The sequence below is a fragment of the Taudactylus pleione genome, unplaced genomic scaffold (assembly GCF_031769625.1).
Source record: "Taudactylus pleione unplaced genomic scaffold, aTauple2 ptg000306l, whole genome shotgun sequence".
NCBI classification, from domain to species: domain Eukaryota; kingdom Metazoa; phylum Chordata; class Amphibia; order Anura; family Myobatrachidae; genus Taudactylus; species Taudactylus pleione.
Window position 1 is genome coordinate 5725967 of NW_028284707.1, and position 15052 is coordinate 5741018.

The window sequence follows — 15052 nt, forward strand, 5'->3', positions numbered from 1 at the left end:
CCGTTTAAAGAATAGTGACAGCACAGGGCTGCTTGGTGCGGCTAGGAAGCCGTATGAAGAATGGTGGCAGCACGGGAGGTGCTTGGTGCGGCAAGGAAGCCGTAAGAAGACTGGTGGCATGCCGGGAGCTGCTTGGTGCAGCTAGGAAGCCGTATGAAGAATGGTGGCAGCATGGGAGCACTATTTCGAAACAAGCATACAAAGTCACATTGAGGTTGAGTGATTAATTGATTGATTGTTTACAGAATATCACTATAATTTAAAAAAATGCTAAATGGAACAAACCATGAAAAAAGACAATAATCCATTGAGATTGATTGATTAAAGCTAATAAACTAATTTAACCATTAAAAATTAAATCAGAGAAATGGAAAACACTATTACATAACAAGCATTCAAAATCCCAATGAGGTTGATTGTGATTGGATGACTAACTGATTGATTACAGAATATCACTCTAAATAAAAAAACTGAAAAATAGATCAAACTATTAAAAAAGATCTGCATTAGATTGATTGATTGATTCATTGATTGATTAGTGTTAATAGTTACATTTAATTTTAAAAAAAGCAGAGAAATATGAAATGCTACTAAAGAACAAGCATTTAAAATCCCAAAGAGATTTTTAAAGAAGAAACTAAATACAAACTGAATAATGAATTCATTATTAATGATATAATTTGATGATATTAGTCTGTATCTGCTGAGAAGCTGTCGGTGTGCCTCTTATACCCCTTTTACACAGAGCTAAAAATCCCAGGTTGACACGCATTAACCTGGGATATTTGTCGATGTAAATGGATCCACCCGGGTCCAGGGACCCAACTCGGGTAGTTTACAGGGTTGGCCACGGGTCGTTCCCATGCCACCCTGCAGTGTAAACTGTACAATCCGGGTTACAATAGCCTTTTCAAATTAGATGCAGGAGGACTACCACCATGAGGAGATTGATGATGATGGTGTTGGTAGTGAAGATTGCATTTGCTGGGGTCTATCCATGCTGCTGCTAGCTGATGATGGGACTGCTTGTTATTTTACAGGATTTTTTAGATTTTTCCCAAATAATTTTCATAAACTCACTGCAAATGATGTAACAGGCAGAAGGAACCTAGGTAACATCCCTACCTCTACTTACTTTGCCTAACATATGGTACAGATGGCTTGATAAATGGATTTGGGTAAAATAATTCCACACGAAAGAGGAGGGTTTTTTTGTGTTATGGTCAGGCATAACAATGTCCTTCTTATCATGGGCAAGAACCAGGGGAGTTTTAAGAGAGGAGGGGGCCTTTGTGCAGACTCAGTGCAGACTCCCTCTGGCTGTCCGGCATCGGCCGCAGATGACCTAGTGGATTATTATGATCATCTGGAGACAGCACTCTAGAGACAGTAGCAGCATAATGTTGAGTTTGTGGGAAAGCTATTGGGAAAATATTGGATCTCAGTATGTTTCTCAGCTGCCTGCGAAAACATCAAAGGTTTCCGCATTGAGCTATCAACACACTGTCTAATAGAGTTAAGGCCCATAGTGGACCACATAGTGAACCTTGGTCAGCTGCGTTGTAAACCGCCATCTCAGATTACAGCACCCACCAGATGACCAGGGTCACAGACCAGAAGCCTGGAGACCAGGTGACCGGAGGAGAGAGCTCACCCACCAGATCTCTGAGGTAACTGTCAGCTCTTAGTGGGGGAGCTTGATTTTAAAGCATATGTGGCCAGTCCATGAAGGTGGTGCTAATTATTTAATTTGTGACTCAGGAGATCTTAAAAACATGCCACTTTAGTAGTATATGCTATTTCTATTGCGGTCATCATGCTGTGGGCTAGGGAGGGGGGTTTCCAGGCAACTGGAAACTCCCCCTGTGTTGACCTATGGAGATAAAGGAAAAAAGGAGACAGAATTGTGAATTTTACAGTAAAAATATTCAAAAAGAGCATTTTAGTAGCAATTTGCCATATTTAATCACCCCCAATGAATTTATTAGACACTGGGGATGAGTCTGAGGAAAATGCAGCTAACATTACATGAGCTATGTCGGATAAGACTGGCTATAGAATGGGAATTTGTATTTCCAGAAAGGTAGCACTACATGAGTTTTCAGTAGCATTAGAACCTACAGTTTATTATGTGTCCTCTTCATATTTAGATGTGCTTTGCTTATAGTTATAGTTTGCATTAGTTTTATACTAGTTCTTGTTGCTACTTTTCCATTCCATTATCAATTTAAAATGATTCATGTAACTCAAGCGGGGAAGTCTTCCTCTTCAGTACAAATGGACAGAATCTTTGCGAGGAAAAAATAAATTTACAATATAAACTTCAAATATATTTTCTCGCAAATAATGACATCTAGTAGTGCAAATGCAGTGAGAGCGGGGCTGAGCCCCCATGCTCACTGCTCTCACTGGCTGCCTGATGCCTGGAAACAACCTCTCTTATCCCTCAAGTGCTGTGTGGATGTACAGGACAATGCAGTGCACCCCCCATTCCCCCTCCCCACACACTTCATTCTGTTATATAGAGTTAATAAGCAGCAGGCTCCTGAGGTAATTGATAGCCTCACTGTGAGGCAAGTTGTAACTAGAGATGTGCACTGACCCCCGTGTTTTGGTTTTGGTTTGGATCTGGATCTCTCTTGGTTTTAGATCTGGATTGGTTTTGCCAAAACCTCACATCCATGTTTTGTTTTTCGGTTTTGGATCTGGATTTTTTCTTAAAAAATCATAAAAACATCTAAAATCACATAAAATGGGCCTGTTTTTGTTCCTACAGTATTATTAACGTGAATAGCATTTATTTCCACCAGTTTCCAGTGAATTTTGACCATCTCACAGCTCACTATATTGTTTTCATCCAGTTTAGGCCCAAAATTTGCACCAAGCTAGCTGGCTGTCTAAGCTAAGCGGCAGCAGTGGGTGGCACAAACACATGGCAGTTCAACTTCAAACATGGCACATCAGGAAACACTTTTATTCAAGAGAGGCCTGAGGGAGTTGGAGTATGTATGTAGTTGAAGGCAGAGCAGGGCACGGACAGGAAGGGTTGATAGGTAGTAAATTTAATTAAATTTTTATGATTCCGAAGAAAATTTATGAGAGAGAAGGGGAGGGGAAGAGGCATTTACAAAAAATGTTTTATACATTCACATCAGTCCTTGCCACAGAATAATCCTTGAGCATGGCTGCTGTTGCTACTGCTGCTGCGAGTGGATTTTCTCATCCAAGAAGGGGACCAGGAAGACTTCTAGTAGTGCTTTCCACATGAAAAAGCATTTTCCAACCTGTACAGAGACATTAAAAAAAACAGTTAGTTAGTGGCCTCTTGCGTAAGATCTATGATTTAAAGCAGGGTTAGCCAACCCTGGTCATCGAGAGCTACCAACAGTGCATTTTTTCCAGGTTAACTGTAATAATTAACTCCACTTGTGGATCTTTCCAAATGTATTGCTGAGTAATGAATACACCTGTGCACCAGCTAGGTGGTTTGGAAAACATGAACTGTTAGTAGCTCTTGAGGACTGAGGATGGCTACCTAGGATTTAGACCTTACATTGTGTCTTTCTTGAGAATCCTGCGCCTGCTTCTGTGGCTAGGAGTGAAGGGGATCAGGAAGAGTGCTTCCAAAAACAATTTACTTAAGTAATCCTTTGCAAACCTTCTGTAAAGTCATTTCCCAACCTGTACAGGAACATTAAAAAAACAGTTAGTTAGAGGCCTTCAAACTGAGATATGTGAACAAACGGAACAGAGCATTAAATGCAACATTTCAGTTTAAGGTTTAAGTTTTACGTTGTGTCTTTCTTTGGAATTCTTGAGTGCCATGCCTGCTTGCTGGGAGTGGATTTTCAGCCCAGAAGGGATGAAGACATTGGTTTTTCTTACCAATGGACAGTGATCTGAAGTGAAAGAGATACATGTAAATAACTACTGGCAGGAAAAAGAGGCTATTTGGGGATAATTTTAGTTTTACAAAAGTTTCTAAAAATGAAAAGTGTTCATGTAGCCCAAAGCAACCAATCAGATTGTAGTTATCATTTCTCTATTGCATTCTACAAAATGATAGACAGAATCTTATTGGTTGCTATGGGCAACATGAACACTTTTCATATTTAGAAACCTTATTAAATAAATATACACCTTGGAGGCCCTTACACAAAAAAACTGCCTTTGCTTTACTTGAGCTGCCCACCTTCAGTGTGTACTCAGAAAGAGTTTTCAGCACAGCCAGGAACCTTGTCAGTGATCAGCCACTACTTCCTCAAAATGTGGAAAAGATGATGTCCATCAAAATGAACAACAAATTCTTTGAGAAGACCTTTACTGTCAATTACCTACAAAAATTACAGAGGCACGTGTAATGGTGGATTTCAGTGGGGAAAAATTAATATTGTGTGAAGAAGATGATGTTTACATCACCCCAGAATATACCATCACCCAAGTCTATATCATCATCCCATCCTGTGTTGTTTATAAATTACAGCTGCGCTCCCTGTTAGATTGGGGATTCATTGTCCAATTTAGTGGATGTGAGCTCCAGTTTGGTCCATATCATAACCACACCCCCTACACCTTTTCTGAACTGGGCTACAGAAGGAGGAGCTGCACTCTGGAATACGGTTGCATGGAGTTGACCCCCTGACTCACTGAAAGTCAGGTAGAGGGGCCATGGGTAGGGACCTTGGACCTCATTCAGAGTCGGTTGCAAGCGGCCGCTCGCTCGCTATGAGTGATTTTTGCAAAGCTGTGCATGCGTATAATTCGCAGTGCATTTGCGCAAACTAGCAGTTGCGATGTTGAAGGTCTCGCTCATAGTACACAGACAGGTCGCTTCTTTGAGTGCCCTTTGTTGTTGGTAACAGGGGAAGGTGCTTGTGAACGGGGGAGTGGAGATCTGAATGCAGGCGTGTCTAACCATCAGAACAGAGTTTAATGGGTGTGCATAATTAGCACAGTAGCTTCATGGCACACATGACTTGAGTTGTTTTTTACACTGACTGCTCGCAGTGCTTGAGGGAGGGTAAGGTCTACCTCAAGCGCTGCGAGCACCACCGATGGCTCCCGATTAATCCTTCTTTCTCCGGAGATGACGTGTGCTGCGAGTGACAAGGAGGCGTGTTAATATACTTGTGTGCGCTCACTGCGATCTCTCTAAGCCATAGAGGCCGTCCTTGCGCCGCAACGACCGACCACTTGTTTTGCATATCCGGCCCCTTTTGCCATGCGAGCAATCGCATTTTGCAACCGACTCTGAATGAGGTCCCATATCCTCTATTTTTGTCACCTTTGAAAATGTTTATGCAAATCTCAGCAGAGGCTTTTGTGATGCCATGGCTAACGTGTACACACACACAGAAAAAAAAAACACATTGATTGATTGAATTAATTTATTTGGGGACTTGGGAGGGAGAGCACCCGAATGAGGCAGCAGCCTCTAGATAAACAACACAGGCAGCACCCCTGCGCACCTATGTTGCTGATAAGTGTGGCTAACAGGCGTGCATGCACACACACACACAGAAAAAGATGGTTTTATTTTTTTAACACTGGTGGTGTGGCAGGCTAACACTCACACACACAAAAAAAATGATTTTATTTTCACACTGGGGGTGAACCCCTGAAAGAGGCAGCAGTCCCTTGACAGACAGCAGCACAGCACCTCTGCGCACCTACACTGATGACAAGTGTGGCTAACATGCACACACAAAAAATTGTTTTTATGTTTTCACTGGTGGTGTGGCAGGCTAACACGCACACACCAAAAATTTGTTTTAATTTTCACACTATGGGTGAACTCCTGAAAGAGGCAGCAACCCCTTGACAGACAGCAGCACAGCACCCCTGCGTACCTATGCTGACAGATATGACTAACATGCACACAAAAAAGCCTCTATGGATAACAGCCAGCCAGCCCCTCTGGACTACAGCCAGCCAGCCCCTATGGACTGGACAACAGCCAGCCCCTATAGACAGGACAACAGCCAGCCAGCCCCTATGGACAGGACAACGGCCAGCCCCTCTATAGACAACAGCCAGCCAGCCCTTATGGACAGGACAACAGCCAGCCCTTATATGGACATTAAGCAGCCAGCCCTGAGTGACAACAGTAGCCAGCCCCTATGCACAGCATCAGCAACAGCACAGCACAGGTCCCAGTTCCATCCCTCTTCACTCTCCACAGCCAGAATGAAAAATGACGGCGATCGCAGGACCTTTATAGAATCCGAAATCCGCGAGAATCCGACAACGGGATGATGACATATTGCCTCGTTCTCAGATCAGAGTCAGGCGGGAAAACCCGAGCCAACTCGGATCTGCTTCCGATCCCCAAAGTTCGGGTGGGTTCGGTTCTTGGAACCAAACCAGCTCATCCCTAGTTGTAACTTAGGGTGTGCACCGGCCACTTTTTTCGTATTTTGGTTTTGGATCTGGATCTTTCTTCGTGTTTTGGATCCGGATTGGTTTTGCCAAAACCACCCTTCCGTGTTTTGGGTTCTGGGTTTTGTGTTTTGGATCTGTATTTTTTTTTTTAAAAAGCATAAAAACAGCTAAAATCACAGAATGTGTTGGTTTTACTGCTCCTATGCTATTATTAACCTCAATAACCTTAATATCCATTAATTTCCAGTCTATTCTGAACACCTCACACCTCACAATAGTGTTTTTATGTCCAAAAGGTTGCACCGAGGTAGCTGGATGACTATGCTAAGCGACACGAGTGGGTGGCACAAACACGTGGCCCATCTAGGAGTGACACTGCAGTGGCAGACAGGATGGCAGTTTGAAAAACTAGGCCCCAAACAGTACATAATGCAAAGAAAAAAAAGAGGTGCAAGATGGAATTGTTCTTGGGCCCTCCCACCCACCCTTATGTTGTATAAACAGGACATGCACACTTTAACAAAGCAATCATTTCATCGCCAGGGTCTGCCACACGACTGTGGCTGAAATGATTGGTTCGTTTGGGCCCCCACAAAACAAGCTGGCAATTGATCTGTCCCTGCACAAACTGGCTCTACGGAGGCAAGATGTCGTCCTCATCCTCCTCATTCACCGATTCCTCACCCTCTTCAGTGTTGTGTACATCCTCATCCTCACAGAGTATTAATTCATCCCCGCTGGAATCCACAACCACAGGTCCCTCTGTACGTTCTGGAGGCTGGTCTCCCTGGAAGAGTTGATAATTCATTTTTATGAACATCATCTTCTCCACATTTTGTGGAAGCAACCTCCTACGCCTTTCACTGACAAGGTTCCCAGCTGCACTAAACACTCTTTCGGAGTACACCCTGGAGGGGGGGCAACTCAGGTAAAAAAGAGCCAGTTTGTACAGGGGCCTCCAAATTGCCTCTTTTTCCTGCCAGTACAGGTACGGACTGTCTGACATGCCTACTTGGATGCTGTCACCAATGTAATCCTTTAACAGTCAGACGCACGCTTGTTGTTGCTGCTGCTTTGAGGATGCAGGTGCGGCTAAAGCCCACACAATTCACAAAGACAGAAAAAAAAAGATTTTTTCATTTTTTGTGGAGCGCACTTTGAGGGTTACACCACCCTTTAACAGACAGACGCACGCTTGTCGCTGCTGCTTTGAGGATGCAGGTGCGGCTACAGCCCACACAATTCACAAAGACAGAAAAAAAAAGAAGAATTTTCTATTTCTTGTGGAGTGCACTTTGAGGGTTACACCACCCTTTAACAGACAGACACATGCTTGTCGCTGCTGCTTTGTCTACAGCCCACACAATTCACAAAGACAGGGAAAAAAAAGAATTTTTTATTTTTGTTGGAGCGCACTATGAGGGTTACACCACCCTTTAACAGACAGACGCACACTTGTCGCTGCTGCTTTGAGGATGCAGATGTGGCTACTGTGCATACATTTCACACACAAACACAGAAAAAAAGATTATTTTATTTTGGTTGGAGCGCACTTTGGGGGTTACACCACCCTTTAACAGACAGACGCACGCTTGTCGCTGCTGCTTTGAGGATTGAGGAGCAGCTACAGCCCACCCAATTCACAAAGACAGAAAAAAAAAGATTTTTTTATTTTTTGTGGTGCGCACTTTGAGGGTTACACCACCCTTTAACAGACAGACGCACGTTAGTTGCTGCTGCTTTGAGGATGCAGGTGTGACTACTGCGCTTACATTTCACACACAAACACAGAAAAAAAGATTATTTTATTTTGGTTGGAGCGCACTTTGGGGGTTACACCACCCTTTAATAGACAGACGCACGCTTGTTGCTGCTGCTTTGAGGATGCAGGTGCGGCTACTGCGAATACATTTCACACAAACACAGAAAAAAAGATTATTTTATTTTGGTTGGAGCGCACTTTGGGGGTTACACCACCCTTTAACAGACAGACGCACGCTTGTCGCTGCTGCTTTGAGGATGCAGGTGCGGCTACAGCCCACACAATTCACAAAGACGGAAAAAAAAATAAGAATTTTTTATTATTTTTGGAGTTCACTTTGGGGGTTACAGCACCCTTTAACGGACAAGCTAGCCGGCCCTTTACTTATGACACAGGCACACGCTTGGCGCTGCTCCTTTGTTGATGCACAAGCAGCCACAGTGCACACAATTCACAAACACAGAAAGTAATTCCTCCACCAGGTCAGTGGTGACAGTATCATATGCAGTGACAGTAGACATGTCAGAAATTGTTGGCACGTCCTTCAGTCCGGACCAGATGTCCAAACCGGCCCTTGACTTATGACACAGGCGCATGCTTGGCGCTGCTGCTGTGTTGATGCACGTGTGGCTACTGCGTATACATTTCGCACACAAACACAGAAAAAAAAGAATTGTTTATTTTTTGTGGAGTGCACTTTGGGGGTTACACCACCCTTTAACAGACTTATGGGACACAGGCACACGCTTGGTGCTGCTCCTTTGTTGATGCACGTGCAGCCAGGGTGCACACAATTCACAAACACAGAAAATAATTTTTTACTATGTTTGGAGTGCACTTTGGGGGTTACACCATCCTTTAACAGACGAGCCAGCCGGCCCTTTACTTATGACACAGGCGCATGCTTGCCGCTACTTTGTTGATGCATGTGCGGCCACAGTGCACACAATTCACAAAAAGAAAATATTTTTTGATTTTGTTTTGAGTGCACTTTGGGGGTTACACCACCCTTTAACAGACAGACGCACGCTTGTTGCTGCTGCTTTGAGGATGCAGGTGCGGCTACTGCGCATACATTTCACACACAAACACAGAATAAAAGATTATTTGATTTTGGTTGGAGTGCACTTTGGGGGTTACACCACCCTTTAACAGACAGACGCACGCTTGTCGCTGCTGCTTTGAGGATGGAGGTGCAGCTACAGTCCACCCAATTCACAAAGACAGAAAAAAAAGAATTTTTAATTTTTTGTGGTGCGCACTTTGGGGGTTACACCACCCTTTAACAGACAGATGCACGCTTGTCGCTGCTGCTTTGAGGATGCAGATGTGGCTACTGTGCATACATTTCACACACAAACACAGAAAAAAAGATTATTTTATTTTGGTTGGAGCGCACTTTGGGGGTTACACCACCCTTTAACAGACAGACGCACGCTTGTCGCTGCTGCTTTGAGGATGCAGATGTGGCTACTGTGCATACATTTCACACACAAACACAGAAAAAAAGATTATTTTATTTTGGTTGGAGCGCACTTTGGGGGTTACACCACCCTTTAACAGACAGACGCACGCTTGTCGCTGCTGCTTTGAGGATGGAGGTGCAGCTACAGCCCACCCAATTCACAAAGACAGAAAAAAAAGAATTTATTTTTTTTTGTGGTGCACACTTTGGGGGTTACACCACCTTTTAACAGACAGACGCACGTTTGTCGCTGCTGCTTTGAGGATGCAGGTGCAACTACTGCGCATACATTTCACACACAAACACAGAAAAAAAGATTATTTTATTTTGGTTGGAGCGCACTTTGGGGGTTACACCACCCTTTAACAGACAGACGCACGCTTGTTGCTGCTGCTTTGAGGATGCAGGTGCGGCTACTGCGCATACATTTCACACAAACACAGAAAAAAAGATTATTTTATTTTGGTTGGAGCGCACTTTGGGGGTTACACCACCCTTTAACAGACAGACGCACGCTTGTCGCTGCTGCTTTGAGGATGCAGGTGCGGCTACAGCCCACACAATTCACAAAGACGGAAAAAAAAATACGAATTTTTTATTATTTTTGGAGTTCACTTTGGGGGTTACAGCACCCTTTAACGGACAAGCTAGCCGGCCCTTTACTTATGACACAGGCACACGCTTGGCGCTGCTCCTTTGTTGATGCACAAGCAGCCACAGTGCACACAATTCACAAACACAGAAAGTAATTCCTCCACCAGGTCAGTGGTGACAGTATCATATGCAGTGACAGTAGACATGTCAGAAATTGTTGGCACGTCCTTCAGTCCGGACCAGATGTCCAAACCGGCCCTTGACTTATGACACAGGCGCATGCTTGGCGCTGCTGCTGTGTTGATGCACGTGTGGCTACTGCGTATACATTTCGCACACAAACACAGAAAAAAAAGAATTGTTTATTTTTTGTGGAGTGCACTTTGGGGGTTACACCACCCTTTAACAGACTTATGGGACACAGGCACACGCTTGGTGCTGCTCCTTTGTTGATGCACATGCAGCCAGGGTGCACACAATTCACAAACACAGAAAATAATTTTTTACTATGTTTGGAGTGCACTTTGGGGGTTACACCATCCTTTAACAGACGAGCCAGCCGGCCCTTTACTTATGACACAGGCGCATGCTTGCCGCTACTTTGTTGATGCATGTGCGGCCACAGTGCACACAATTCACAAAAAGAAAATATTTTTTGATTTTGTTTGGAGTGCACTTTGGGGGTTACACCACCCTTTAACAGACAGACGCACGCTTGTTGCTGCTGCTTTGAGGATGCAGGTGCGGCTACTGCGCATACATTTCACACACAAACACAGAATAAAAGATTATTTGATTTTGGTTGGAGTGCACTTTGGGGGTTACACCACCCTTTAACAGACAGACGCACGCTTGTCGCTGCTGCTTTGAGGATGGAGGTGCAGCTACAGTCCACCCAATTCACAAAGACAGAAAAAAAAGAATTTTTAATTTTTTGTGGTGCGCACTTTGGGGGTTACACCACCCTTTAACAGACAGATGCACGCTTGTCGCTGCTGCTTTGAGGATGCAGATGTGGCTACTGTGCATACATTTCACACACAAACACAGAAAAAAAGATTATTTTATTTTGGTTGGAGCGCACTTTGGGGGTTACACCACCCTTTAACAGACAGACGCACGCTTGTTGCTGCTGCTTTGAGGATGCAGGTGCGGCTACTGCGCATACATTTCACACACAAACACAGAAAAAAAGATTATTTGATTTTGGTTGGAGCGCACTTTGGGGGTTACACCACCCTTTAACAGACAGACGCACGCTTGTCGCTGCTGCTTTGAGGATGGAGGTGCAGCTACAGCCCACCCAATTCACAAAGACAGAAAAAAAAGAATTTTTTATTTTTTGTGGTGCACACTTTGGGGGTTACACCACCCTTTAACAGACAGACGCACGTTTGTCGCTGCTGCTTTGAGGATGCAGGTGCAACTACTGCGCATACATTTCACACACAAACACAGAAAAAAAGATTATTTTATTTTGGTTGGAGCGCACTTTGGGGGTTACACCACCCTTTAACAGACAGACGCACGCTTGTCGCTGCTGCTTTGAGGATGCAGATGTGGCTACTGTGCATACATTTCACACACAAACACAGAAAATAAGATTATTTTATTTTGGTTGGAGCGCACTTTGGGGGTTACACCACCCTTTAACAGACAGACGCACGCTTGTCGCTGCTGCTTTGAGGATTGAGGAGCAGCTACAGCCCACCCAATTCACAAAGACAGAAAAAAAAAGATTTTTTTATTTTTTGTGGTGCGCACTTTGAGGGTTACACCACCCTTTAACAGACAGATGCACATTTGTCGCTGCTGCTTTGAGGATGCAGGTGTGACTACTGCGCTTACATTTCACACACAAACACAGAAAAAAAGATTATTTTATTTTGGTTGGAGCGCACTTTGGGGGTTACACCACCCTTTAACAGACAGACGCACGCTTGTTGCTGCTGCTTTGAGGATGCAGGTGCGGCTACTGCGCATACATTTCACACACAAACACAGAAAAAAAGATTATTTGATTTTGGTTGGAGCACACTTTGGGGGTTACACCACCCTTTAACAGACAGATGCACGCTTGTCGCTGCTGCTTTGAGGATGGAGGTGCAGCTACAGCCCACCCAATTCACAAAGACAGAAAAAAAAGAATTTTTTATTTTTTGTGGTGCACACTTTGGGGGTTACACCACCCTTTAACAGACAGACGCACGTTTGTCGCTGCTGCTTTGAGGATGCAGGTGCAACTACTGCGCATACATTTCACACACAAACACAGAAAAAAAGATTATTTTATTTTGGTTGGAGCGCACTTTGGGGGTTACACCACCCTTTAACAGACAGACGCACGCTTGTTGCTGCTGCTTTGAGGATGCAGGTGCGGCTACTGCGCATACATTTCACACACAAACACAGAATAAAAGATTATTTGATTTTGGTTGGAGCGCACTTTGGGGGTTACACCACCCTTTAACAGACAGACGCACGCTTGTCGCTGCTGCTTTGAGGATGGAGGTGCAGCTACAGCCCACCCAATTCACAAAGACAGAAAAAAAATAATTTTTTATTTTTTGTGGTGCGCACTTTGGGGGTTACACCACCCTTTAACAGACAGATGCACGCTTGTCGCTGCTGCTTTGAGGATGCAGATGTGGCTACTGTGCATACATTTCACACACAAACACAGAAAAAAAGATTATTTTATTTTGGTTGGAGCGCACTTTGGGGGTTACACCACCCTTTAACAGACAGACGCACGCTTGTCGCTGCTGCTTTGAGGATGCAGATGTGGCTACTGTGCATACATTTCACACACAAACACAGAAAAAAAGATTATTTGATTTTGGTTGGAGCGCACTTTGGGGGTTACACCACCCTTTAACAGACAGACGCACGCTTGTCGCTGCTACTTTGAGGATTGAGGAGCAGCTACAGCCCACCCAATTCACAAAGACAGAAAAAAAAAGATTTTTTTATTTTTTGTGGTGCGCACTTTGAGTGTTACACCACCCTTTAACAGACAGACGCACGTTTGTCGCTGCTGCTTTGAGGATGCAGGTGTGACTACTGCGCTTACATTTCACACACAAACACAGAAAAAAAGATTATTTTATTTTGGTTGGAGCGCACTTTGGGGGTTACACCACCCTTTAACAGACAGACGCACGCTTGTTGCTGCTGTTTTGAGGATGCAGGTGCGGCTACTGCGCATACATTTCACACACAAACACAGAAAAAAAGATTATTTGATTTTGGTTGGAGCGCACTTTGGGGGTTACACCACCCTTTAACAGACAGACGCACGCTTGTCGCTGCTGCTTTGAGGATGGAGGTGCAGCTACAGCCCACCCAATTCACAAAGACAGAAAAAAAAGAATTTTTTATTTTTTGTGGTGCGCACTTTGGGGGTTACACCACCCTTTAACAGACAGATGCACGTTTGTCGCTGCTGCTTTGAGGATGCAGGTGCAACTACTGCGCATACATTTCACACACAAACACAGAAAAAAAGATTATTTTATTTTGGTTGGAGCGCACTTTGGGGGTTACACCACCCTTTAACAGACAGACGCACGCTTGTTGCTGCTGCTTTGAGGATGCAGGTGCGGCTACTGCGCATACATTTCACACAAACACAGAAAAAAAGATTATTTTATTTTGGTTGGAGCGCACTTTGGGGGTTACACCACCCTTTAACAGACAGACGCATGCTTGTTGCTGCTGCTTTGAGGATGCAGGTGCGGCTACAGCCCACACAATTCACAAAGACGGAAAAAAAAAGAATTTTTTATTATTTTTGGAGTTCACTTTGGGGGTTACAGCACCCTTTAACGGACAAGCTAGCCGGCCCTTTACTTATGACACAGGCACACGCTTGGCGCTGCTCCTTTGTTGATGCACAAGCAGCCACAGTGCACACAATTCACAAACACAGAAAGTAATTCCTCCACCAGGTCAGTGGTGACAGTATCATATGCAGTGACAGTAGACATGTCTGAAATTGTTGGCACGTCCTTCAGTCCAGACCAGATGTCCAAACCGGCCCTTGACTTATGACACAGGCGCATGCTTGGCGCTGCTGCTGTGTTGATGCACGTGTGGCTACTGCGTATACATTTCGCACACAAACACAGAAAAAAAAGAATTGTTTATTTTTTGTGGAGTGCACTTTGGGGGTTACACCACCCTTTAACAGACTTATGGGACACAGGCGCACGCTTGGTGCTACTCCTTTGTTGATGCACGTGCAGCCAGGGTGCACACAATTCACAAACACAGAAAATAATTTTTTACTATGTTTGGAGTGCACTTTGGGGGTTACACCATCCTTTAACAGACGAGCCAGCCGGCCCTTTACTTATGACACAGGCGCATGCTTGCCGCTACTTTGTTGATGCATGTGCGGCCACAGTGCACACAATTCACAAAAAGAAAATATTTTTTGATTTTGTTTGGAGTGCACTTTGGGGGTTACAGCATCCTTTAACGGTCAAGCCAGCCGGCCCTTTACGTATGACACAGGCGCATGCTTGGCGCTACTTTGTTGATAACCATGCGGCCACAGTGCACACAATTCACAAACAGAAAATTATTTTTTATTTTGTTTGGAGTGCACTTTGGGGGGTTACAGCACCCTTTAACGGTCAAGCCAGCTGGCCCTTTATGACACAGGCGCACGCTTGGTGCTACTTTGTTGATGCACGTGCGGCTACTGCGCATACAATTCACAAACACAGAAAAAAAAATATATTATTTGGAGTGCACTTTGGGGGTTACAGCACCCTTTAATGGACGAGCCAGCCGGCCCTTTACTTATGACACAGGCGCACGCTTGGCACTACTTTGTTGATGCA